The 26167-nt window shown below is 37.7% G+C and overlaps 2 pseudogenes; one reads left to right on the top strand and one right to left on the bottom strand.

Annotated features, from left to right (window-relative positions):
• Positions 1 to 5757: 5757 nt before the first annotated feature.
• LOC149256301 (rho GDP-dissociation inhibitor 1-like) lies at positions 5758 to 8857 on the bottom strand (annotated as a pseudogene).
• A 10475-nt stretch (positions 8858 to 19332) lies between these two features.
• Positions 19333 to 20216, top strand: LOC149256300 (peroxisomal membrane protein PEX14-like; annotated as a pseudogene).
• The last annotated feature ends 5951 nt before the right edge of the window (positions 20217 to 26167 follow it).

Below are 26167 nucleotides of genomic sequence, written 5' to 3'. Positions count from 1 at the left end.
TTGAGGCAGTCGCCTAGACAATGGTACAAGAAGTTTGACTCCTTCATGGTGAGCCAGAACTTTATTAGAAGTGAGTATGATCATTGTGTGTACTTCAAAAGTTTCAATGGCATATTCATTATCTTAGCTTTGTATGTCGACGATGTGTTTATTTTTATTAGAGGAGGAATAACCTGTTCTAGAGTTTAATAACCCAACGTTTTGGACTACTAAGTGAGTCCAGCACAATGGGATGCGTCAATAGATTTTAAGATATTAGTGATGTATCTAGGAGCTATATTTTTGTGATTAGTTTTGTCGTGGATAATCTTAGTTTCTCAAATTCTGATGCGTTGTCCATCATGTTCCTTCCATGGTAGGACTCGATATTATTAAATAATGAATCCATAATCTTAGTTTCTCAAATTATGATGCGATGTCCATCATGTCCCTTCCATGGTAGGACTTGATATTATTAAATAATGAATCCATACAGGTGAGTGTAATTTTTATTAGAGGAGGAATAACCTGTTCTAGAGTTTGAGAACCCAACATTTCAGACTACTAAGTGAGTCCATCATCAGGGGATGCGTCAATAGATTTTAAGATATTAGTGATGTATCCAAGAGCTGTATTTTTGTGATTAGTTTTGCCCTAGATAATCTTAGTTTCTCAAATTCTGATGCGCTGTCCATCATGTCCCTTCCATGGTAGGACTTGATATTATTAAATAATGAATCCGAAAAACTAATCACAAAAATACATCACTAATATCTTAAAATCTATTGACGCATCCCCTGATGATGGACTCACTTAGTAGTCCGAAACGTTGGGTTCTCAAACTCTAGAACAGGTTATTCCTCCTCTAATAAAAATTACGCTCACCTCTATGGATTCATTATTTAATAATATCAAGTCCTACCATGGAAGGGACATGATGGACAGTGCATCAGAATTTGAGAAACTAAGATTATCCAGGGAAAAACTAATCACAAAAATACAGCTCCCGGATACATCACTAATATCTTAAAATCTATTGACGCATCACCTGATGATGGACTCACTTAGTAGTCCAAAATGTTGGGTTCTCAAACTCTAGAATAGGTTATTCCTCCTCTACTAAAAATTACGCTCACCTGTATGGATTCATTATTTAATAATATCAAGTCCTACCATGGAAGGGACATGATGGACATCGCATCAGAATTTGAGAAACTAAGATTATCTAGGGAAAAACTAATCGAAAAAATACAGCTCCTGGATACATCACTAATATCTTAAAATATATTGATGCATCCCCTGATAATGGAATCACTTAGTAGTCCGAAACGTTGGGTTCTCAAACTCTAGAACAGGTTATTCCTCCTCTAATAAAAATTACGCTCACCTGTATGGATTTATTATTTAATTATATGCTTATTGCTAGCAAAATCATGGAAGAGATCAACAGGTTAAAGGCTTAGCTCTCTAGGACATTTGATATGAAGGATCTTGGAGAAGAAAAACATATCTTTGGCATGGAGATACAAAGAGACAGGAAAAATGGTAAGCTTTGGTTATCAAAACAGAAGTATGTGGAGAAAGTACTTGAAAAGTTCTGTATGAACAATGTGAAACCTGTTAATGTTCCATTAGCTTCCCATTTTAAGCTTTCTTCGGTTTTGAGTCCTAGAACGAATGAATAAAAGCAGTATATGTCTCGTGTACCATATGAAAATGTTGTAGGAAACTTAATGTATGCGATGGTATCTACAAGATCTGACATTTCACATGCAGTTGGAGTTGTTAGCAGGTTCATGGCAAAACCAGTTGAAGAACATTGGTGAGCAGTGAAATGGGTGCTTCGATATCTAAGAGGCACAAGTGACCATTGCATCATCTTTAATGGTAGTGAAGGATCAGTCTGTGGATATGTAGATGTTGATTATGTAGGTGATTTGGACAAAATAAGATCTACTACAAGTTATGTCTTTACTCTTGAAGGTGGAGCAATTAGTTGGATGTCAAAGATTCAAGAAACAATTGCGTTGTCCACTACCGAAGCAGAATATATAACTGCTTCAGATGCCAGTAAAGAAGCAATCTGGTTAAAGGGTCTACTTGATGAGATTGGAAGGATGCAGGAGAAAGTGAATGTACTTTGTGAGAGTCAGAGTGCTATTCAATTGGCTAAAAATCCTGCTTATCACAGTAGAACCAAGCAAATTGATGTAAGGTATCTTTTTCTGAGACATGTGATCGATGGCGGAAAAGTAGCTCTTCAAAAGGTCCATACACGGGAGAATTGTGCAGACATATTCATAAAGCCAGTTACAGTAGAGAAGCTGCGATGGTGTTTAGCTTCTCTTGGCTTGCAGAAGAGATGATGAATGGGCATGGGAAAGGGATTAGGAAAATTGTTGTCAAGGTGGAGTTTGTTGGTAATTGACAACTAATTAATGTAAATTTGGGTAAATTGTATTAGTTATTGACAAGTTAGTTTCATACCGAATCAGTAGTTATGTAACTGAGGAGGCTCATATATAAAACTGATGAATGCCTGAACTATTGTAAGGAGAATCATTTATTGATTGAATAGAGATTCCAATCCCTTGCCCCGTGGATGTTTCCTTGACACCCTGTCAGGGTTTTACCATGTAAATTCTAATTTTTACTTGTATGATTATGTTCAGTTGCATTCCCTTTCTTGGTTAATTTAACCTTCTTTTTTTATCAGTAACCTATATTATAACTACACTTCCAAAATAAAGGTTCGATTTAGCTAAGAAGAAATTTGGTGCTTACCTCCCCACTGGTTATTCCAAGTGTAGCTACTATTGAAAAAGTCAACATCTTCAATATTCAACTCCTAAATGAATTCCTCGAACGTCTAGGAGATCGGGTCCAATTGTTGCACTCTGCCTTTCTTCTCATTCTGGTGCTTGATCATATTGAATTCACTCGCTAATATCCAATTATCATCCTCCTAAATACATCTCAGTCGAACCAAATCCCTTAAGAAGCCCTACTTTTTGCTTGGCATAGAAGGGCCATAAAGGCTTGTTAATCAAAATTTCTCTAGGGAACCTATACATTCAAAAAATCTAGATAAAATTTGGGGAAACACCTTCCAATTATTAAAGGAAACCATTCGAGGATTCCAGAGAACTACAAGTCCTCCAACGCTACCTCATGCATCTAACGCCATACATTCTTGCTGTGGCCAACATTTGCGCATTATCCCTATCAGCTTGGCTTGAAAGACCTTGGTCTCTTGCAATACCATAATATTTGATCTATCTTGTTTAATATGCTCTTTTAGGTATCTGATATTTCCTTTAGAGTTGAGGCCCCTTATATTCCAGGATACTATTTTCATTGAGGATTTAGAGTGGACGGAAAGAAGTGCTCTGTAAGAAAATTAGCTTGGCCCAAAAATACCAAAATACTTACCGAATCACCTCTTGAGTAGGCTTCTGACCCTTCTTGTGCTTATCAGATCCTAGATCGCTCTTTGTTCTTGTGAGTGTCCACAAATCTTCTTTGATAACCAATGCAGATTGAGTAGATCCCTCATTGGCTCGTTGCAATTGCTCGCACTCCTTATACAGTCTTTGGAAGTGCGCTAGTTGTTCCTTTGGAATGTCTTCTGCCCCTACTTCACCCAACTACTCAAGAAGGCTACCATTACCCTCTCATCTGAATTTAGATGCTCAAATAGATCTTTTTTCTCCAGAGTGTTTTTCACTTCGGCCAATACTCGTCGAATCTCCTTTTCAGTGGATGCCTCTTATGGAGATTTATGTTTACTGACCTATTTATCTTTAGAGTTTTCCGAGGTTACCTCGAGATTCTTTGACTGCCGCTTCTGGACTGCTAGATCATTTTCTTTTGGGCCTTCTTGATTTTCCACGCCGTCAAGTATTGCAAATCGATTTGAGCTTTGATGAACTTGTGCATTGGGCGGTTTGTTATTCGATGCTCAAATGGGGTGGCCTTTATTACCCCGAATCCTTTGGTTTTGGACCTCTTGGAAGCCTTCCCTGGGAGGAGTTGTTGGCGTTGGAGATTGTTCCATAGGTTTTTGAGGACAATCATGGAAGAGATGCTTGTTTTCATGGAATACACGACATTTGAAAGGATCGTGCTCGTAATTGAGCAGTTGGATCCAAACATCATCATGATACTCAATCTCCATCGATTTAGGAAATGGCTTGGATATTTTCACGTAAACGCAAATGCAGGTGTATGATGACTGTCATTTTCGTTTTGTGATTTCATATACTTGTATGAAAACATTGATGGAATTCCCAATGGATTTTAAAATTTCCATCTCCCATAAATCCTCAGGGAGAGAGTACAATCGAACCCATATGGGGGCCGATAAAAATTTCTCTTTGACAGGATTGTAACAGCGCTCCCAATGTCTCATGAATAGGTCGACATTGTTCAAAAATAAGGGCCATTATCAAAAATCCTTTTCCGTTTCTCCAAATCTAAGAAGATAATTGTAGAAAAACCTTTTGCTTGCAAGGAGAGCTCAATCGGAGCCCTCGACTACCATTTTTTTCAGAATCCAACGTAGGAGGTCCTACTCCTTGGGCCAAATTCCCATGAGCTTGCAAATAACAACGTGATCTTGCATAAATTTACAATATTTTTCTAGACGATTATTGGGCATCACCACCCGTGGATTCGAAGCAACTTTGGGAAGACATCGACCTTTCAAACGAGATTGCCTCTGAGCTCCCAAGGTTGGCATTTCATGTTGTTTTCCACAGTGGTGACAGCTATTGCTACCCTCCTTGGTTGCAGTGTGAAATGTATCGATGAGTATATTCTTGAAGGAGGGGTAGCTATCCCTCTCCCCTACGCCCTCCAAGGTGGCCTAACATGCGGTCACTCACAAAAAACTAGAAAAATAAGCAAATCCACTAGTTTCATGATTAAAATGAGAACTAAAAGGTCAATAAATCCGATGAAACCCTTACAACCCTAGAAACCCTCCCAAGAACTCACTTACCTAACCTATAATTTCAATAAACAAAACATTCACAATTTTAAAAATTATTTTAAATAAGAATTATTTTATAGATAAAATGAGATTTAAATGGAATATATAAATTAGATAAAAATAAATTAACAAATAAATTTAATTTATTAATAAAACATTATTCTTTCAAAAACATGAAAGTAAAAATATATAAAATTAGTTATTAAAATTAAAATAACATGGTAAAAATATAAACCATTTAAATAATAAATAATTATAATATAAAAATGTGGTTCTCCTTTAATCACATAATCTATGAAAATGTTGCTTCGTTCAATCTTATACCATTTTAAATTATCTAATCCACACACAATCATTCAAGTTTTATTTTAAATTTGTTCAAAATTATAATTTACCAATAATATTATTTTAACATTAAAATATGGAAAAAAAATATTTATATAATTATATTTAATATTTTTTTAATATTAATATTTTATTTTATAAAAAAAATCCAACTTTATAAAATACTTAATAATAATATCTGCGAATGGTAGTTGCTAGCCAAGCTTATACAAATTTTATTCATGTGTTCGCAAACGCCTCTAGAACTCGTCGATTCACATTGTATAATTTCACTTTCCTGATAATATTGATCGAACACAGCAGTAACTTGTCCGTAATTGATTCCAATTGTTCTTTGAAGGTGTAACTGATTTCGAAGTAGCATTTGTCGTCAGCGTCAACAAAGTAAAAGTAAAGAAACCCAGAAATTTGTTAGATAAAAGAAAACCTAATGAAAAAAATCAATGATCTTGAAATGGAACTATAGAAGAAGAGATAACGATCTTAACTCTGACTCCCCTTTTCCACATGGTATTGATGTAAGTGAGGTCGAGCACAATGTTATCGAGAACTGAGAAACACAATTTTAAACTGTAAGTGTCGCCTTCCTTGAGAGTAAACGAGGGAATAGGCACAATTAATTTGGGTAGTTCTAGAGATAATATTGAAAGGATCAAGATATTTACATCCGGCTCCAGGCATTCTGGAAATTGCAGAGACATCAGTTATGGGAAAAGCGTCAAATTCAAAGTAAAAAAAAAACCAGGAAAAAGAAAAATATTGCCCAATTTAAAGTCAAGGAAAACGAACCAAAAGCATAGAAATTATTTTAAGAAACGTTCATACCTCCTAAGCACATAAATTATTTCTTTAAAGAAATGTCCATACCTCCTATGGACTCCATGTCTAGACTGCGAAGCAGTTGGTCTTTCCATCCTCACAAGCTCTTGTCCTCCTACCAAGCCATATCTTCTTTTTTTTCCTCAATTAAGATTATTCAGAGTTATCCATGCCAAGAAAAGAATTCTTGAATCACCCTTTTAGGAAAAGAATTACACCTTATCTTTCTCAATTTGTTCCTTGTTGAGAGGAAGAATTGGTTCGAGGACAAAATGTCCTGCTACTTTAGCACCGCCTTGCTCCTCTTCATATGTCTCATAGTACAAAGACTGCTGAATTGCCTCAACAACTTTTCTTCATTGTAATTATATCTAGAAAGACCGTCCTTGTTGGAGTTAATGCTTACATTCCATATTTAAGAAGTTGGTTTGTGATGGTTGAGAAATTCTCTCAACCTCTCTATCTAATTTAGGAATAAGTTGGATCTCAGAAACTCTATTTAAAAGAGTAATCTGAATGTAATCGTGTGTGAGTGTGTTTACACATACACCAGTTGTGCATAATATGATTGTGTTTCTGTAATTGTGTATGATTTAACGATTTCTATCTTGGTATCAGAGCTAGTATGGACCTGAACCTGGTCTTCCTTATGAAATAGAGAAACTGATTATCAAACGCTTGTACCCTAGGGCGAGAGGGGATGACAAGAACGCGTCTGATCTCGAACAGTTTGTAGAAGGTCAAGACGGCTATTGGCGCAGCCGGCTACTGATCAAGGGTAACATTCGTCACCATTCCACTCAGGCCACGGATGCCATTCCGCTCAGGCTGGGATTTGCCATCGAGGAATGCAAGAACAAGCCATTCGATCCGTCAGTAGTTGATTTTGTTTGAAGCCCTCAACTTGTCTGTCTCTTGACATACTCTCGTATGTTGTAATCGGGGAACCTGCTAGCAGTGCGTAATAGCGAGCGAAAGAGGGATCGAACCTGTGGCATCGAGGGCGGGCGTCCAACCATCGTTGCCATGCCTGACAGTTTTCCTGTCAACAAAATGTTGCTCGTTTAAACCCTTGATGAAGCTGTGCGCCAATGTTGTTTTTTTGATAGCCGATTCCAAATGCCCAGTTATAATTGAATCCGATCGAAAGAGGTGAGGAATGCACGATTTTTTCCCAAGCCTGTAAGATCATTTTTTTTCCTCAACAGGATTTTTCTCGCCATTTTAGAAAAGGTATTTTATTTTGTCTTCTCTTTTATCATGGAGTTTATGGTGTTAGACAAATTCAGTGGTTTGAATTTTCCCTTGTGGAAAGTAAAAATACAACTGCAATTAATGAATAAAAACTTGTGGGGAATAGTGAATGGTTCAGAAGCAGCACCTACAGATGCCAAAGAGTTACTTGAATGGAAAAATAGAGATGACAAAGCTAAGTCTATTATTGGACTTGCTCTTTCTGATTCGCAATTACATCATGTGGATCTTACTAAAACATCAAAGGAAATATGGGAACATTTGGCTCAATTGTTTGGTGTAAAATCTACAAATGCAAAATTTTCCATAAAGATGCAATTATTTAGTGTGAAAATGAATGAGGAGACATCTATGTCCAGTCATATAAATAATTTAATGTCTCTTTTAAGACAACTAAATGAAGTTGGGACTAAGGTGGAGGATGAAGATGCTAAAGCTGTATTATTAAATAGTCTTCCTTCAAGTTATAGTAATGTTGTTTTCACTTTGAGTCAAATTTCTACGCAAACATTGCAAGAGACAATTGCAACGCTTCTCGGGGAGGAAAAGTGACTGAAACCAGAGGATATCGAAGAGAACTCTCATGTAGAAAATGCCTTGTGGACAAAGTCAAGGATGAGAAAGAAAAATGCAAACAAAGGTGACATTGAATGCTACTATTGTAGGAAAATTGGGCATATAGCGTGGAATCGCAGAAGTCATGCTAGTGATGTGTTAAAAGGGAAACAATCAACAAATATAACCACAGATGAATACCAATTGAATTCCGATGATGAATTCAATGAAGAGAGTGAACCTATTAAACTCTTTTAAAAATAACAAGCAGTTCAAATATGTGTCTGATGCTAGTACTTAAAGATCAAGTAGTAGTAAGGCTCAATATGGATGGTTGTCCAGATAGTATGGCAGTTGCGGATCTAGGGAAGGATCCCTAATTAGTGGTAGACATGGAAGTGGTTTCCTAATGAGGTTATTCGACAGATTGGGATGTTGTCCAGTAATTGACTTCGGGAGGTCCTTGATTCGGGAGTTGAGGGAACTCGGGAATCCAACTTGCCAACTACACCTTTCCGAGGGTTATGAGGCAACTTGATGGAGAATCTACTGATAAGCTTGATTATTTTGTTATTTTCATGTAATGTAATCATTAAGGGGGGATGTTGGAGTTAATGCTTACATTCCATATTTAATAAGTTGGTTTGTGATGGTTGAGAAATTCTCTCAACCTCTCTATCTAATTTAGGAATAAGTTGGATCTTAGAAACTCTATTTACAAGAGTAATCTGAATGTAATCGTGTGTGAGTGTGTTTACACATACACCAGTTGTGCATAATATGATTGTGTTTCTGTAATTGTGTATGATTTAACGATTTCTATCGGGCCTCACCTAATTCTTCCACAATTTCCTTAACTCCAGCCAATTATGACTTAAAACCAGTGTAAGCCTCCAACTTCTCGCATCTCATGGAGCCTATCAAAACAAACATTGTTGGCACCCACAAAATCTCTCATTCTTTTATAAAAGTTGAGGTAAAGAAGAATTGTCGAGTGCTAATAATAGGAAAACAATATTACAAACCTTCACAAACAAAACACAAGTCCAATAAGTAGAACCAAAACTAAAGAAAAAAATTAATCTCCATATCTTTTGACTTAAAATTTTCACTAAACCCAGACCCTATACAACCCTGAATCCTTACATTAATTCAGTTTCCTTCTCCATTAGCCCTATGGGAATAGGAACTCTAGCTATAAATATAAATTATGCTCGAATATTCTCAAGCAACAACGACAATGGAATCAAGTCGCAGCAACAATGGGGTTTGTATAGCTACAATAGAAATATATATATATATACCTAGGAACACTCACTGGGATAATTTGATTAACCGATCCACGACTCTAACAAATTTCGTAGGAACTTAGAATGCAGTGACACCAAGAGAAGGGGAGTTGTCACATGTCGTCCTTGCCTTGTGATGTGTGTAACACATGTTGTCTATCAAAAAAATAAAAAAACATGTGATTTTGCAATGATATGTGGAAAATGTGTAAGGTTGCATTATTGTTGGCTTTGGAATGATTAAACCAAGATTGGGATATATAAAAATGTATGTGTTTCTTTCCTTTAATGCCCTTTTAAAGGATCTACCCTAATGGATCAACTGTACTACATCGTAGATTAGAGAGTTCACCTTGACTAGACAGTTGACTTTGAAGGAAGGTGGCATTGCCGCCGCCGAAAACATTTGTAAAGTAATTGCTTCGAGAGAAACTGAAGTTGCTGGTGTCATTCACTCGATAGGTGTAGGCATGGGGTCATTGGCACTTCAAAATCCTCGAATATTTCTTCTTAGAAATGAGTAGTCATCAAGTTGTATCCATTTTTTATTGTTATATATTATATATCTCGGATTGTTTCTATCACTAAATTTATTGATAAATTTGGGTTATTACTATATATATATTGTCTTCTATATACTATAATATCTTACATTCATGATGGTAATTTTATCACAAATATAATGAATATACATAGCAAATTATTCCCATTTAGGTAACACCTTAGCATTTATTTGGAAGGGAAGTAATAGGATAGTTATAAGATTTTCTAGGTTAGGATGGATGGTTGGTTATAAAACATTTTCCTTATTTTTTCCTCTGTCTAAAGGAAAAATGTGGAAAGATCATCCCACTTGTATTTGAACTAAATGATTTTACTTAATGACAAAGCCCCATCACCTAGCACCTATCTCTCACTTTTCCAGTTTCTTAGCTGACGATTTACTACTTTTTACTACCCCTTAGCCTCTTCTACTATTAAGTAAAGTAAGAGAAAGTTTCTACTTCTTCGTTGGGTGTGCGCCATTATAGGAGCAAGCTATTACTTGTTTGTTGGGTGTGTGCCATTGCTTTATTCGTTTCTCTTTGCATAACATTCTTATATACTATTTGTAAAATCCTCGACAAATAATTGAGGATAGCTATTGTTGCAACTCAAATCTTTCTTTATTGTTTTTTCATTGATCTCTTCTATTTCAATATGATACAAATGATCTAAGAAATTGATCATATATATATTACATCCTCGGGTTGATAAATTTATTTTATATTCATTATACCCTTGGGTTTAAGGGTTCTTTCACAACTTTGTTATCCTTATTAGATTTGAGTATTTTAAATGATCATTATTTGAGCTAAATTATTTAAGAACCATGAGCATGATAAGGAGCATTGGGCCTTGTTCTGCGAGAAGGAATTTTCAAATATTATATTCCTTCAATGTACCTTTACACCCTTAGAGACAATTTCTAGTTCAATATATGATTTGGATTTAAATAGGAACGGAACAAATTACAGATATAACCATAAAAACAGAGATGCAACAGAAATCATACTTCATTTCATTAATGTAAAATACTAAAATATCACTAGTAACAGAAATGGAAATAAACTAGCTCGAGCGATGGTAGCTTATCTCTGAGAAGAGATGTGGCAGCTACATGCCTCTGAACTGCCATAAAATGAGGCTCAAGGGCCTTTTTATTATTGAACAATAAAGGCAAACCCCAAACAACTAAAACCCTAACCCGAGGAGATGTAACACTAAGATTTTATGGGCCTCGTTGGGGTTAGTTGGACATCCAACTTCTCGGGGTTGTGACTTGGTCATATTATCTCTGTTTGATGCACATGACACCCTGTTGGAAAGATATCTCAGAGGAATATGATGAAGAAGATAAATTTATTACGAAATCACTCGCGGTAGATTGCCAAAAAAATGTTGTTTAGGGCCTCAAAACAGCTTCGGAAGTTTAGGACCCGAAAAAATGCTAAAAATAGTAAGTTGTGCTACAGTTAAGAAAACTAAAAAACTAAAAGAAATAATGGTGGGGGTCCAAGTGGAATTGGAAGGTGGCCACCAATATCCACCTAGATCATTCCTCCCTGCTTAGGAAGAAATGGTCCCCATTGCGTTGAGTTCCTCCATGAGATGAGGAAACTTTTGTTGAACTTGGTGCCTAGTGAGCTACTTGTCCTGGCGAAGGAGTTGGTATGCTTTGACAACTCGATACCGTTGGATCCTCTACTGGGGAGTGTGCTTGATCTGCGTGTCCATGACCCGATCAGTTGCAGCTTCTTCCATGCAATCTGGATTTAACTTTGTTGGTATGAGTTGGATTGCAATGTCGGATTTGTCTAGTAATGGTGGAAAGTATGGGCAATGGTGGTTCACACTAAACATTGGGTGCAGGCCAAGGAATGGGGGAATACTGAGCTCAAATGAATTGTCTCCCACAACCTTGGTAATGGTGTAAGGACCATATCGGAGTGGTATGAGTTTCTCATAGGCTTCGGTAAGGCGTTCCTTTTGCAAATGCAACCAAACTTTGTCACCCACCTGAAACTTGTGTGGCACTTGATGTTGATCATATCATTGCACATACTTGAAACTTGATTTCTCCAGAATGTCATTGACCTACTGGCGAATATGTTGGATGTGCTCAATGAAGCTGTTTGCCTAATCTATTTCAAACTGGACACGAGCTGATTCTTCCTGAGTAGTTGCAAATGGCATGGCCACATGAACGGTACATAGTGGCTGGAATCCCAAGCCCACCTAAAAAGGGTTGTGGCGAGTCGATCTGTGGAGAGCCCGATTATAGCTATGTTGAACATAGGGGAGGCTCTCATCCCATGTGCGTGGATGCTTTGAGTTTTACATGTGCAGAATGTGTACGATCATCTTGTTCACAACCTCTGTCTGGCCATCAATTTGGGGATGGAAGGTTGTGGACTTTGTGAGTTTGGTGTCCAGCATCGACTAGAGACTAGACCAAAATTTTCTGAGGAAACTGTTTTCCTAATTTGAGATGATAGACTGTGGGATCCCAAAGTGTACCCACACTCGTTCAAAGAAGATTTTAGCAATGGCTTCGATTGTGATATTCTTCTTGCAGGCCGCCATCATGGCCATCTTCGAGAGCCTATCAACGACCACAAAAACACAGTCGTTTCCATGCTTAGTATAAGGAAGGTCCAACATGTAATCCATGGAGATGGATTCCCAAGGTCAACAAGGGGTAGGAAACGGAGTATAAAGGCCTTGCTTCTTGATGGTTGGCTTGGCAATGGCGCAGGCAGTGTAGGATCTGATGTACTTCCTGACATCCTATCAAAGATTTGACCAATAGAAATACTTCTGCAGTACTGCAACCGTTTTCTCGACTCCAAAATGCCGAGTAGCCCGACTATAGTGTGCTTCCCAAATCATCTTGGCACTCTCACTTGAAGGAACACAAAGGTGACCCAAGTGGCAGAACAGGGCATCCTGGAGGTGAAAATATGGAACATGCTGACCCTCCAAGAGCATCTGGCATGTGTGGTCGAATTCTGGGTTGTTTTTGTAGAGAAGTGGCCAATCAGAAGTCTCGTGCCCACAAGAGTTGAGCACGGGGGTTAACACCATGATCGATGGTCGACTGAGGCAATTTGCTACATTATTGGCGCTTCCATTCTTATACTTGATATTCAAATGGAATTTTTCCAGGTATGTGTACCAATTCTAATTTCAATCATTCTACAACTTCCCTTGCATATGTATGAACTGCAGGGGCCAATGGTATGTGTGGATGATCATTTCCTTCCCCAAAATGTAATTCTTCCATTGTCGGCAAGCTTGCATAATGGAATACATCTCTTTGTCATAAGTGGGATACTTCCAGACTGTGTCTGAAAGTGTCTCACTATTATATGCCAGTGGATGCCCGTGTTGAGTAAGGACTTCCCTAATAGCATAGTCAGAGGCATCTGTCTTGATCTCAAATGGTTGTTGCAAGTTTGGTAATGCAGGCACTGGTGCCTAGAAGAGGCGATGTTTGAACTCTTTGAATGCCTTCTGTTGAGATTTAGACCAAAATAATTTTGCTTTTGCTCCTCCCTTGGTGACTTGACTCAAGGGTCAATTGATATGAGAAAATCCCAACACGAACCTATAGTAGAAATTGGCAAGACCTAGAAAGTTGCGGAGCTCTATCAGAGTGGTTGGGGATGGCCAATCCCGAATGACTTGGATCTTAGCTAGATCTAAATGCACCCCCGTTCATCAATAATGTATCCATGATACTAAACTTGGGTCATGCCAAAAGTGAATTTGTCCAAATTGGCACATAGCTTGTGTTGCCGCAGTGTTTGGAGAACCTGTCGAATGTGGTGGAGGTTCTCTTCCCAACTTTGGCTGAAGATCAAGATGTTATCTAAGTATACCACTAAAAATGAGTTGATGATTGTCCACAAGATGTCATCCATCTGCCTCATGAAGGTTATAGGAGCATTCGTCAAGCCGAAAGGCATAACCAACCATTCGAAAAGGCCCTCCTTGGCTTTGAAGGCAGTCTTCCACACATCGAAGGTTTCAATTGGTACCTGGTGATATCCTGACTTCAAATCTATCTTGCTTAAATATTTTTCCCCTTTAGTTGGTCCAGAATGTCATCAATCTGTGGGATCGAGTACCTATTCCAGACAATGATCTTGTTCAGCGCCCGATAGTCAATACGGAGTCTCCAAGTCCCATCCTTCTTCTGTACCAACACGATCGGGCTCCCACAGGGTGATGAACTCAATCGGATGTGACCTTTCTACAGCAACTCCTGAATCTGCCACTTGATTTTGTCATTCTTCAGAGCGGAGCGCTCATAGCTTGGTCCATTGGGCAGTGGCTTACCTGGGGTCAGATCGATGGAGTGCTTGACCTAGCAGTGCAAAGGAACCCTTGCGGGGGAGGTGAAGATGTCATCGTACTCCTCCACGACCTTGTCCATCTGTAGTTTTCATGTGGAGGGGCCTTGTCTAGAGTTAGTGGTGACCATCCTTTGCTTTCCCTGAGGGCGTATCATTAGGAAAACAAATTTCCCGGTTTTGGAAATGAGCTTACTCCATTGTTTTGCAGTAAACAAAGAGATGACGTTAGGCGATACCACATCCAGTATCTTGTACAACTTATTTCCAAAAGTAACAATAACAGCATGAGGTCTTGATTCATACACAACATGTCACTTCCAAAAGTATGGTTGGCCTAATAATACATCAGAAACATCAAGGCGAGAAACATCACATAGTAGCTCATCCGTCAAGGGCTTGATGTTGTATGGAAGGCAACACTGTTGGTTCATGCGAAGATCCCGTCCTTGGTGAAGCCACCCGATGGTGTACGGTTGGGGATTTTTTTTGGTCGGTAAGCCTAGTTGCTTCATGACCTGTGCTAAAATTTAGTTCTTTTGGCTCCCGCTGTTGACAATGAACTGTATCGGGGAACTCTTTACCCACATCTGGGAGTGGAAGAGGTGCTCATCCTCCTCTAGATCTTTGGGTTCCTCCTTCTGGATCTTTGTCCTAGCAACGGTGGCGTTGGGCTCTGCATTGATAATCTGCTTCCCTTTGTCATTACGCTTGTCAGGTTCTGATTTGGAGTCAGAACATGCATCTGATTCCAAAGCCTTTAGCTTGGCCACCAGTGACTGCTTGGCCTGACACTCACTTGTATTGTGAGTGGAGCTCTTATGGAACTCACACCACTTTCCCGTGTCCTTCTCTGGCTTCACGATGTTGTTCTTTCCTTGCGGCTTTGGCGGATTGTCCTTGGCCACTCCACCTTGGCTTTGTCCTTTTTTCTACATTTTGGGGGCACCTTTCCCTTGCTTTGGATTCGCAGATCAAAAGTCTCACTTCTTATGTTAAACTTCTGCTCGATCTTGATAATGTATCAGTACGCCGTGTCAAGCGAGGAGATGTCTTGGAACTACATCTCGTCCTGGATGTACTTGTGTAGGTAGTCACTATATTTGAGTAGCAAATGTTGCTATGTATCCTTGATACCTAACTTTGTGTGAAGGGTATGAAAAATATTTGTAAACGTCGGCACATCTTGGTCCCTTCCCTGTGGCAGCATGGTCCACTTTATGTATTTATCCTCATAGCTTCTGACAGGGTAGTACTGCTCCTTGATGGAATCCCGAAATGAATTCCAAGTGCGTACGACTAAAAACAATGAGGTCATACTTTCATCCTTCTGCTCGTAGTAGGTTTCCCACCATTCCTTGATGTGGGGGTGGCATTGAGAAGAGCGAAAGTAATTTTTTCCCATCTCTAAAAATCATGAACAGAAAAATACCCTTCTAGCAGATTTAACCAATTATCTAGAGTGTCTGCATTTATCTGACCCTCAAATATGGGAATGTCAAAGTTAACTTGTACCTTAGGGGGTGTGGCACTTCTAGAGTAGCTGCTGGAAGTAGATGTGTCACCCCTGGGTAGCCGCTGAAGGATCTAGGCAAAGTTGTCCATCATTGCATTCCTTGGTCACTCGAGGGCCTCTTCGAGCAAGATTTTGATAGGATCTCTGGCCCCCTCATCTTTCTTTTCATCCACCATGGGAGGTCGTCAGGATTTTCGAGGCTGTTCTTGCAAAGGTTTGACCAGTTCAATCCCTAACTGCTTATACCCTGACCTCGTTGGGAACATGCAAAGAAAAACAGAGAAGGAGCGGACCTCTCTGATACCATTAATCCGGATTTAAACAGGAACGCAACAAATTACAAATATAACCACAAATACAGATATGCAGCAGAAATCATACTTCATTTCATTAATGTAAAATACTGAAATATGCCTAGTAACAGAAATGGAAATAAGCTAGCTCGGGCAATGGTAGCTTATCCTTGAGAAGAAATGTGGTGGTTACATGCCTCTGAACTACCTTACAATGAGGCTCAAGGGCATTTTTATTATTGAACAATAAGAGAAAACCCTAAAAAATCAAAACCCTAACCCGAGGAGACGTGACACCAAGAGTTTATGGGCCCTGTTGGGGTTAGTTGGACAACCAACTTCCTAGGGTCGTGACTTGATCATATTATCTCTATTTGACGCGCATGATACCCCATTGGAAATATCTCTCCAAGGACTATGACGAAAAAGATTATTTTTTGAAAAAATTGTTGGCAGTGGATTGCCAAAAAAAATGTCGTTTAGGGCCTCAAAACGGCTCCAAAAGTTTAGGACTTGAAAAACTGCTAAAAATAGTAAACTGTGCTATAATTAAGAAAACTGAAAAATTGAAAGAAACAATGGTGGGGGTCTAAGTGGAATTGGTGGGTGGGCACCAATATCCACCTAGATCAACATATCCCACATCCTTTCATATAACCAACTAACTAACATGATACCTAAGAACTACCACAGTGCTAGCTAGCAACTATTGTGCTCAGCTCTTCGAAGATATTAAAAACTAGAATAAAGGTAAGCCACTCACAAGAAAAAGAAAAAGAAAAAGAAAACAAAAGAAAAAGGTAATTCTCATTCGAGTATATCTTTTCGCTTAAGTATAACTCGTTAATAAGATATTTATAAAGGAATAAATTTTTTATTTTTCATTTTTTTCAAATAAATTAAAATATTAATATTAAAAAATTATTAAATATTATTGTAGAGTAATTTTGAAAATATTTACTATAATATCCTTAAATGATATTTTTGTTAGGCATCACCATCACAAAGACGAAAGATGAAGGAGAAACATTGAATGCATATATTATTCACATGATATACATTTTATAATACATTCGAGTGACCGTTGCATTCCATATTCCATGGTCTCTTGGACTCCCTTTGACTGCTCACATTCCACACCAACCCTTAGAGGATTAAGTTTCCAACATCCCCCTCTTAATCCAAAGGGGTATGTATGAGTCAAAAATGTTCAAAAATATGGATGGGAGCACTAGGCTAAATGTTATCACTAAAATGTTGGCATAAGGTGGTGGTTTAAGGATGACCACCAACACTGGAATGCTTAGTGCAGTTCCTGAAACTCTTCCAAAACTACAAAGAAGTTGAAGCCTTATGCTAGAGGAAGTGCTCCTAATGATTTGAAGAGGGATATCTTCAACTTGGAAAAGGGAAGTATGCAACCTGCATAAAAAGAGATAACCTCAACTTGAAAAGGGAGGTCTCAACCTGCAGTGGTTTAAGGATGACTGCCAACTCTAGAATGCTTAATGCAATTCCTCAAACTCTTCCAGAAATGACAAGAAGCTGAAGTCTTTTTCTAGAGGAAGTGTCCCAAATTCTTTGAGGAGGAAGAAGCTTAACCTCAAAAAGGAGGTCTCAACCTCGCATAGATGGTTTAAGGCTGACCCAACCAAGGGCATGCTCAGTGGAATCTTTGTCTTTGGCTACAACTCTGAATCTGGTATGGAAGGTTATGGCTCGAGCTCACCTGATGTGGCTTTGAAGATTTTAGACGACCATAACTTACCCCCCTATCAGATACAAGGACAGAAGATGAAGATATCTCAACTACAAGACTTCTCAATATTCGAGAACAAATCTTGTTGTATGAGAAAAATATCTTCTTGGTCATTGAAGCCCATTTCCAAGAAGCGAACCATCCAAGATGAATCTTTGTTCTTGCAGGAGGCTTGTTTTTGAAGAATCTGTGTGAAGAATGAGTACGTTAACCACAATGCTTGCACGAATGAAGATCTAAACAATGATCTTTCATATGGCCAACTCAGTCACAATTTTGACATATAACATTCTGTTGTTGTTGTTATGGAAGAGGAGCAAAATCTGGAATAGCTGAAGGTGAACTGTCATGAAGGAATCTAAAACTATGAAACTAGATGGGCTTTGAGTAATTTGGAATATGAAAGGACACATCCTTGTCATATCCAAGACTAGTTCTATGCTTGTTATGGATAAGCTCTTCCCAAGGTCTGATGCATGGCTTGGGAAGTGCAGATTGAACTTTTGCATTTGCATGTAACTCTAATGCTACATTGGGCACTGGACCTGAATCAACTGTAACATTATTGACTTGATGACTTTCTCGTTGTTGATGGGTGTCTATCTCAATGTTTTGAACAGAAATAGGTTCAGAATGATGACTCAATCGTTGTAATTCTTCTCGCTGAAGCTGAGATTCAAGCTCTAAAAAATATATCTTTTCCTGTGCATTCTACGGACATGTTTTAATATCACAGAGAGTGTTTTTGTTGATTTCCACCATCTCATAAATAGTTGAATGAGTGAGAATATTTAATAACTCTAATACATCACCAATCAAAGCCATTTAGAACAGAAGTATTAGTTGACGATCGCAATGATTACAAAGATTTTCCAATCTCCACTGCAATCAGAACTTTACTCTCTCTTTAGCATAAAATATATCTTTATGATACTTGTATAACATGCAACAAACTAATCCAATTAAATATTAATACACATACCAATTCAACACGGTGTATGCCAATGTTTGCAACTTCACAATGCAGAGAAGGGATATTTAACCATAGGCTGCTTCAACATGGAGCTTTAAGATTGTTCAATGCTCCAACTTAATGCACCAATGTTGCTTCAACGCTCAATGCACTAAGGAACAACACAATAAATAGGACACTAATGCGTTCTCCTAGTGACAATACTTCTATGTCGCTTCTTACTGCATATACATATTCAGACACACAAAAATATCTTGTCCATGAAGTTCCAAATCCTCCCCAATCTGCATCTAAGATAGTGCATCATGAGTCATATTTGTTGTCATAAATCTATAGTAGAGGGTAAACATAAGTTGTAGAGGATCAACTCTGAGATCTCATGAATGCAAAAAATGTTACAAAAGAAATGCCTATAGTAGAAGGTAAGTCGCAATGTTCTCAAGTACGCAAGAGTCACACTACTTTTTTTTTTCATGTGTACTGCAGTGGTTCTGCAACATCAAACAACAAAATCTATGGGATTTTCACTAGAAACCTTTCGTCACAAATAATCAAAGAAGAGTAACCTCCAAATGTGGGAGACCCAACTACATAAATGTTGTTATACGTTCAAACAACCTTCTCATAGTATTGTTTTGATCTTTGCTACAAGAACCACAATGTTGGCAAACAACAATTCTTTGTCCAGTCAAGTGGATGAAAAAGTACTAAATACAGGTGAGTCTACAAAAGTGGTGGAAGGTGAAGGAGTTCCAGATGTAAAAGGAGAACTTTCAAAGGAAAAGGATGGTAACTGGCTATTTATAAATTCAAAGCGCATGAGAGAAGAACAGGTTCAAAATGCATTGAAATTATTTTTTATCTCACCCAAAAGTACATGGACACCTAGTTCAAACATTGCAGCATACAATGGCTCCACTAAATACAACACCATAAACACCATTGGTTCAACCAACCCATTTTCACTATACACATATGATTATTGTTGTAGGATTTCTCATTGCAACGAGTTTTGGTGCCGGTGTGTTGTTCAAGAATGCAGTTATTCCAAAATTGAAATCTTTGATACGAGAAGTAACTTCTAAAGTTGATGAAACTAAGTGGAAGAAGGCTCTAGAGCCAAGTCCAGCTATAGAAGCTGCAATTGTTGAAAAAGTTGTTTCTATGGAAACATCTAAGGTAGCTAATGTTAGTTGAGAACTGGTTAAATCAAATATTGAAGATAGGAAATATTTTGAGGGCCTCCTGCTGTAAGTGGAAGGAAAAATTGAGGAAATGAATTCAATGAAGACTTCTCTTCAGTAACGATACTTTGGGAGTCATTTCATCCATAAAGCAAGTAGATTGCAGAGGAATTTATGAATCAAATTCCAAGAATGTTAAAGTGGATGCTAATGTGTGAATTGTTGATTAGGGGTTATTGAGGCCTTCATCTGCACCTACAAGTGTTGAGACCAGTCTATGGAAGCGTGGAGGGAGAAACCCAACATTGATAAGCTTCATTCAGATAAAAATATTTTTCTTCTTCAAAGATAAAAAATGAGTAAAATAATAATCCCCACTAGACAACCTCAGGACATCAATGCGAATGTAATAAATGTAATGTTGGGCATTAAAAGGATGTGAAAGTATTAACTACAATTTGCAGTGACGATGGGAATTCAATCTGGGTTTCGGATGAATAATGAGTAAAGATGGAAGTCAGATGTTTTCTTTCCCTCCAATGTCAATCCTTCAAAAACCAGGTTGTCCTTCAAGATCTATCCCTCAAATTCATTTCACGAAGGTGTTTGATTAATTGGTCCATCAGGATTCCATGTAAATCCATTTGCAAATGACAAATTAACATTTAGTGCACAATGGTGAAATTGCACATATTCAAGAATTGAGGGAGATATTCCAAGAATCTCAAGATCCGTTACGGTCTGGAGAATGTTGAGAAGTGATTTTGTTATTTTTCACATTCTAAAGCCACTCCTTTCAGGAGAGGTGGTCAAAATTGGTCGAAGTTTCGATGAGCACCAAGCAAAGGGCCTACCAGAACAAAATAGCTAATAGGGGCCACTTTTGAATTAATTTTCAGAAAAGTAAGCAACATGGGTGCAAGAAAACACCATAGAAAGTGCAAAAAGCGTTGAGGAGATTCCAGGCCTGACAAGGATAGATAAATGGTTACAGATACAATGGGCATATAAAAGTAACTCATAATGGTCTAAGAGAAAACTCACATGGATGAAAATGTTGGTTTACAAATCAATGCACATATCTTAGACCAATTTCTCTTCTTGGTGGAATTGGTATCAATTGTCTTTTAGAGAAATGATAGGCCAGGATGGCAGGACAAATGGATCGAATTGGAGCAGGGCAAGAATACACCTGCAACTTTGATACCATGTTAGATATCACCATGGAGAAGACCAAATATGAAGAATAAGCATTGAATACATATATTATTGGCATGATATACATTTTATAATACATTGGAGTGACTATTGGATTCAATATTCCAAGGTCTCTTGGACTCCCTTTGAGTGCTCACATTCCACACCAACCTTTAGAGAATTAGGTGTGCAACAAATTTTGATAATATATAGATATATATATGCATGAAATACAATTCTACATCTGTCACAAGTTTGGGCATGTTGTAGCTAATTTCTAGAGTAGAACGTATAAATCACATCAATAGAGGTTGCAACAATATAAGCAGCCAAGGATATTGGCCAACATGTATAATTATGCTTTTTATGGTTATTGTCACTCATATCACCTGTTTGGCCATAAGGGAATAGATTGCAGGTCTAACCATTGGAGGAGAGACTCAAGTCATGCAAGGTTTAGATTTGGCATGAGAAAAAGAATATTTGATCCTCTTGGCCATGTGGAGTGTTATATATGTCGTAGTTTTTTCCATATGGAAAGAGATTTCTTGCTTCCTCATTACTCAAGGTTAAACTGTCAAAAGCAACAAAAATAAAGAGGACCTAGAACAAAACTAGTGAAGGAAGAGAAGAGAAGATGAAGGAAGAAAAGAAGTAGCCCAAGACACTGTGGAGAAAGAGTGAGCAACAACTCTTCAAGTAGTGAAGAGAATCCCTCCTGCAGTCCATGATTATTCCCTACATACTTATAGAGGACTATAGAGTTCATGAGAGGTGCACAAGCTCATGGGGGCCATTTGATAGAGTATTGTAGCATCATATGATTAGTTCATTCCATCCTCATGTAGATTCAGGTCCACAGGATCATTTTGTCTAATGGAGTTATATTGAACTCAGGGGGAGGTGTGCATGGTATAAGGTTTGCATGAGGTATTTGATGTTTTTCTCTGTCATTTTCACTTAGTTATTTGTAGCTTCTTTACATATGTTTCCTGAGTTAAAGTAATACAATTTTCAACCATATATATGTTTTTGATCTCTACTGATAGTTGGTTGAAAGGTTGTACAACCATGCATGCAATAAGATACTTGGTATAGGATACACATAGATGATTTCAGGCATGGAGCAAACATGTATGGGTTGTTATATGCAGTTTATTACAACCATGCAATAACTATTGTATCTTCATTTTATGTTGGCTAAGAGTTTAGTTCTCAGTATGATGGGTCATCATGAGGCATGTTTTGGAGGAGTCTTATGGAGTCATTTTGCAGCCACGTGTATGGGATAATGACATTGTAACAACCACGATATGTTATGTATTTGAGACATTGCTCCATAGGAGGTGATCATAGTAGTCATGTTATTCATTGAAAATTCATGTAAAATGTTCATGGAGCCATGTACTTTTATTGGATCTATCTTTGGGTCATTTAGTCATGAGTCATGAGGTTATGATATGGTCATATGAGAGTCATATATGAGGTTTTATATCACAACTACAACCATGTATTTATCATGTATATGTCATTCATTCATGGTCATGTGGAGTCTATGTCCACATGGTGCTTCTATTTGTGGAAAAGAAGCATTATTTGCAATGAAAACAATTCGTTGTAGGTTGGAGCTGATTTTGGAGAGGGCATGTGTTTAGGGGGAGGATTATTTTCTCTTTTTTTCTTCATCCATATATTGTTGGCATTATGATTCGCTTGGAGATGTTCATGATGTGCCTCATGCTATGTTATGTTTTTTGGGTTTCGACCTCATTATATGAGCGGAGTGGTCGATGTTGCCTATGGATGTTGTTGCATATTATTTGTTGCTGCTCATTAATGCTTGTATGGTTGCCTTATGTTGGCATATTGTTGTTACCGCTAGAGGTTGTTGGTTGGTATGTTGCACTGCATGATGATTGGTATATATGCTACTTGTTTTTACTGACATGAGAGGCATGGATGTTGGTTTATATGTATTATTTTTCAGCCATGTAGAGATAAATTTCTCCAGTATTTGTGCTTCATATGTTGCTGCATTATTAGATGGAGTTGACCCTTTGCCATTGATGTCAAGGGGGGAGTGATAGAGGAGATTGGTTTGGAGGTTGTGTGTGTTTTCCATCAATTCCAAAGGAGGAGATTGTTGGCATTATGGTGTGCATGGCTCCAACTAGGTGATGTTAGCATTGGTTCATGATGGCAGCCAGCTTATGTTGGCATTGATGTCAACCTTATGTAGTCTAGGTAATTATTAGATGCCTTCACTGTAGCATGGTTTGTAGTTAGTTGATTTGGCATTGAGATGGCTATGTTGGCATTGATGTCAGCCCTATGAGGTCATGCACTTATGTCAACCTATCATGATGTAGATTGTTGATGGAGCAATAGGTTTATGTTGGCATGTGTTGGAATTGATATTGATCATATGATGATGGAAGACTTGATAACTTGTTGCAGTGGGATGGTCTTATGATGATGATGGAGATGTGCTACAATGTATTGCAAGTCTATCATAGGTGTTGCAACGTGTGCAAATGTTTGTTGAAGAGTGGAGGATTTGTTGGCAGTCTTGCCAACCTATGTTTGTTGGCCTTTTAGGTCAACGAGGAAATGACACTTGGGCTACTTTTTTTATGGTTATCATAGACTTGTCATGGGTTTTTAGAGGTTCTACAATGTTATGAGATGCCCCCCCCCCCCCCCCCCCCCCAAGTAGATAAACAAGTCTTGGAAGTTTGGAGTTGATCAAAAGCAAGATCAAGGTTGTAAAACTCTTGAGAAAACTCAGTTTTGAGAGGCATACATAGGTCTTGTGAAGGAAAAAAGTGTATACATAGGCTTTATGAAGGAAAGTAGTGTATATGCCATGAAAGTAAATTTCTCTGCATTCCTCACACAAATCGGGAAAAATTCAGCTTGGTAATTCACAAAAGCTCCTAAATTGATTAGTTAAGGTTAGAAATAGGTTGAAAAGGTCCTTCAATGATGGGAACTCGTGTAGTGCACAAGTAGTGAGGTTAGTGGATTGACTTGGTCCAATTTTTGCACCCTTGATCCTAGCGCCAAGCTCAATTTCGCCCTACAGGTTTTATTTTCTTCATTTTGGAGCTTAGTGGTTGATGATGTTGAGTGTATGTGTGAAAGAGAAGGCTACATATAGTGATTATGTTTCAAATCTATTGGAGAGCATAGATGCTTCAGTGTATGAGTGTTAATGGCTGCACAATGAGAAGATTTGAATCATGTTACAAAATAGATCAAATTTCATGCTACTAGAGTAGATATTGTTTGGAGAGTTTTTTGTATGTTGTTGGAGTATATTTTGTTGGTGATTCTCACATTTCTTTTGCAAGAGATGCTATTGCATTTGACACATAGCCATTGTGTTGTATGTTTCTAATTGTAGTATGCAACAATTATATTATGATGTGAGGGTTTGATATTATTATTGGTGATGATATTGAAGATTTGTTGTGGCCATTATTTTGCTAGATAACATATTTGTGGTATTATATTTGATTGATTTGATGAGATTATCTTGCTGCAGAGTGTGTATTACAGATATGAATTGAGTTGAGAAGAAAGTCTTGCGATCTAGTTTGAAAATAGATGAAAGGAGGCCCGTATAGAGTAAAGGAGCAGTGACTTCATGGATGTGGAGCTGTGATTGTGAAGTTTTAGCGAACATAGCAATTTATCCATCCAATGGTAGTTGGATAGTCCAATTGGAGGTGGGTGAGGATCGATTGATCATGGTGGCTTTCAACGGATGATAGTTTGTAGATCCGTGGAGAACATAGTCTTCTGATCTGATCAGTAGAATCGAGTCTCTAGGCTGATGAGAGTGAGATGATTCAGAGCAGCACAATAGTAGTAAGGGTGATTTTTTTTCCGAGTGAAGGGTTTTCCACCAGATATCTTGTGTCTCATGTGTGATGATGTTTTTTTGGTTATGCTTTGATGGTTTTCATTTATTATATGTTTCGTATAGTTTTACATGTTTATTGTGTACTCATATGCTACTAACATATTGTGAGTTGTTGCAATAACAAGTGTGATTCAATTAAGAAGTAATAAAAGGAAAAAAATTGTAATAAGTCACACTACTGATTCACCTCCCCACCTCAATAGTGCTCAAAGGTTTCCAACAATATCCCCATGGGACAAAGAGTAGTTGTCACAATGAGATGTTATCCCCTCCAAGTGGTTTCAAATCCCAAGGTTGGATATCTTTGAGTCATTGTGATAAGGCTCAAAGAGTAGACTCCCCCTCTTTATAAGTGATAATGGTTTGGTATATTTCGCTTGTGGGATTTCACTCAACAGCTAGGCTCCCTCAACATTGAGAAGTCTCGACCCTTTTTAAGTCATAAATTCCTGTAGCGCCCCCCTACCACCTTTGAGAAATATTGACTCTTGGTAACTCATAAATTCCTGTAGGCTCCTCCTCCCTAGAGAAGTCTCAGCTCTTGCTATATCGCACCTACTCATTGTTGGATATAATCATGTTGTTATAGTGGAAGTGGCTAGGTTTGATATTGGGCCTTGTCGAGATTACTCCAGCTAATTAATTTCTAGATTCACCATGGTATAATTAAAAAAAATGAAAAAGTTTCTTTCATTCAATCATATAATAATTATAAAATTTCAAATTATATAATTTTCACACAAATATTAAAAATAAAAAAGGGTATTTCTCAAGGATTCAAATATTATGTCTATTTATAGTATTATAGGTGACTAGCTTGGTTTGAAAAGTTATACATAGAGTGTGAGCGAATATTCAATAAAAAAATATGTAATTTACTATTAAAATTGAGATTTTTTTTAAAATAATATATATTTATATATGTGTGTGTGCCGGTGTGTGATCCATATTTTATTCAAGAAAGACTTTCCCCAAAAAATGACATTCATGTTATTGACTAGACGCCTTTAGAACCACTCATCATAATGACTAAGATGGAGAATTTGTTCCCAACATAAAAACAAATAATGAAAATATAGAGACAAAATTGACCCTAAATGATTGGAATATAAAAATAAAAATTAAAAATTAATATAATACTTTTTAGTTAAAAATTAATGTAACACTCATAAACATAAAAAAATA

Source organism: Pinus tabuliformis, chromosome 7 (genome assembly GCF_031772625.1).
Source record: "Pinus tabuliformis cultivar Carrire ecotype Pingquan chromosome 7, CPIR1, whole genome shotgun sequence".
NCBI lineage: Eukaryota > Viridiplantae > Streptophyta > Pinopsida > Pinales > Pinaceae > Pinus > Pinus tabuliformis.
Note: the sequence above shows the minus strand (reverse complement) of the source record. Positions and strands in the feature narration are given on the sequence as shown.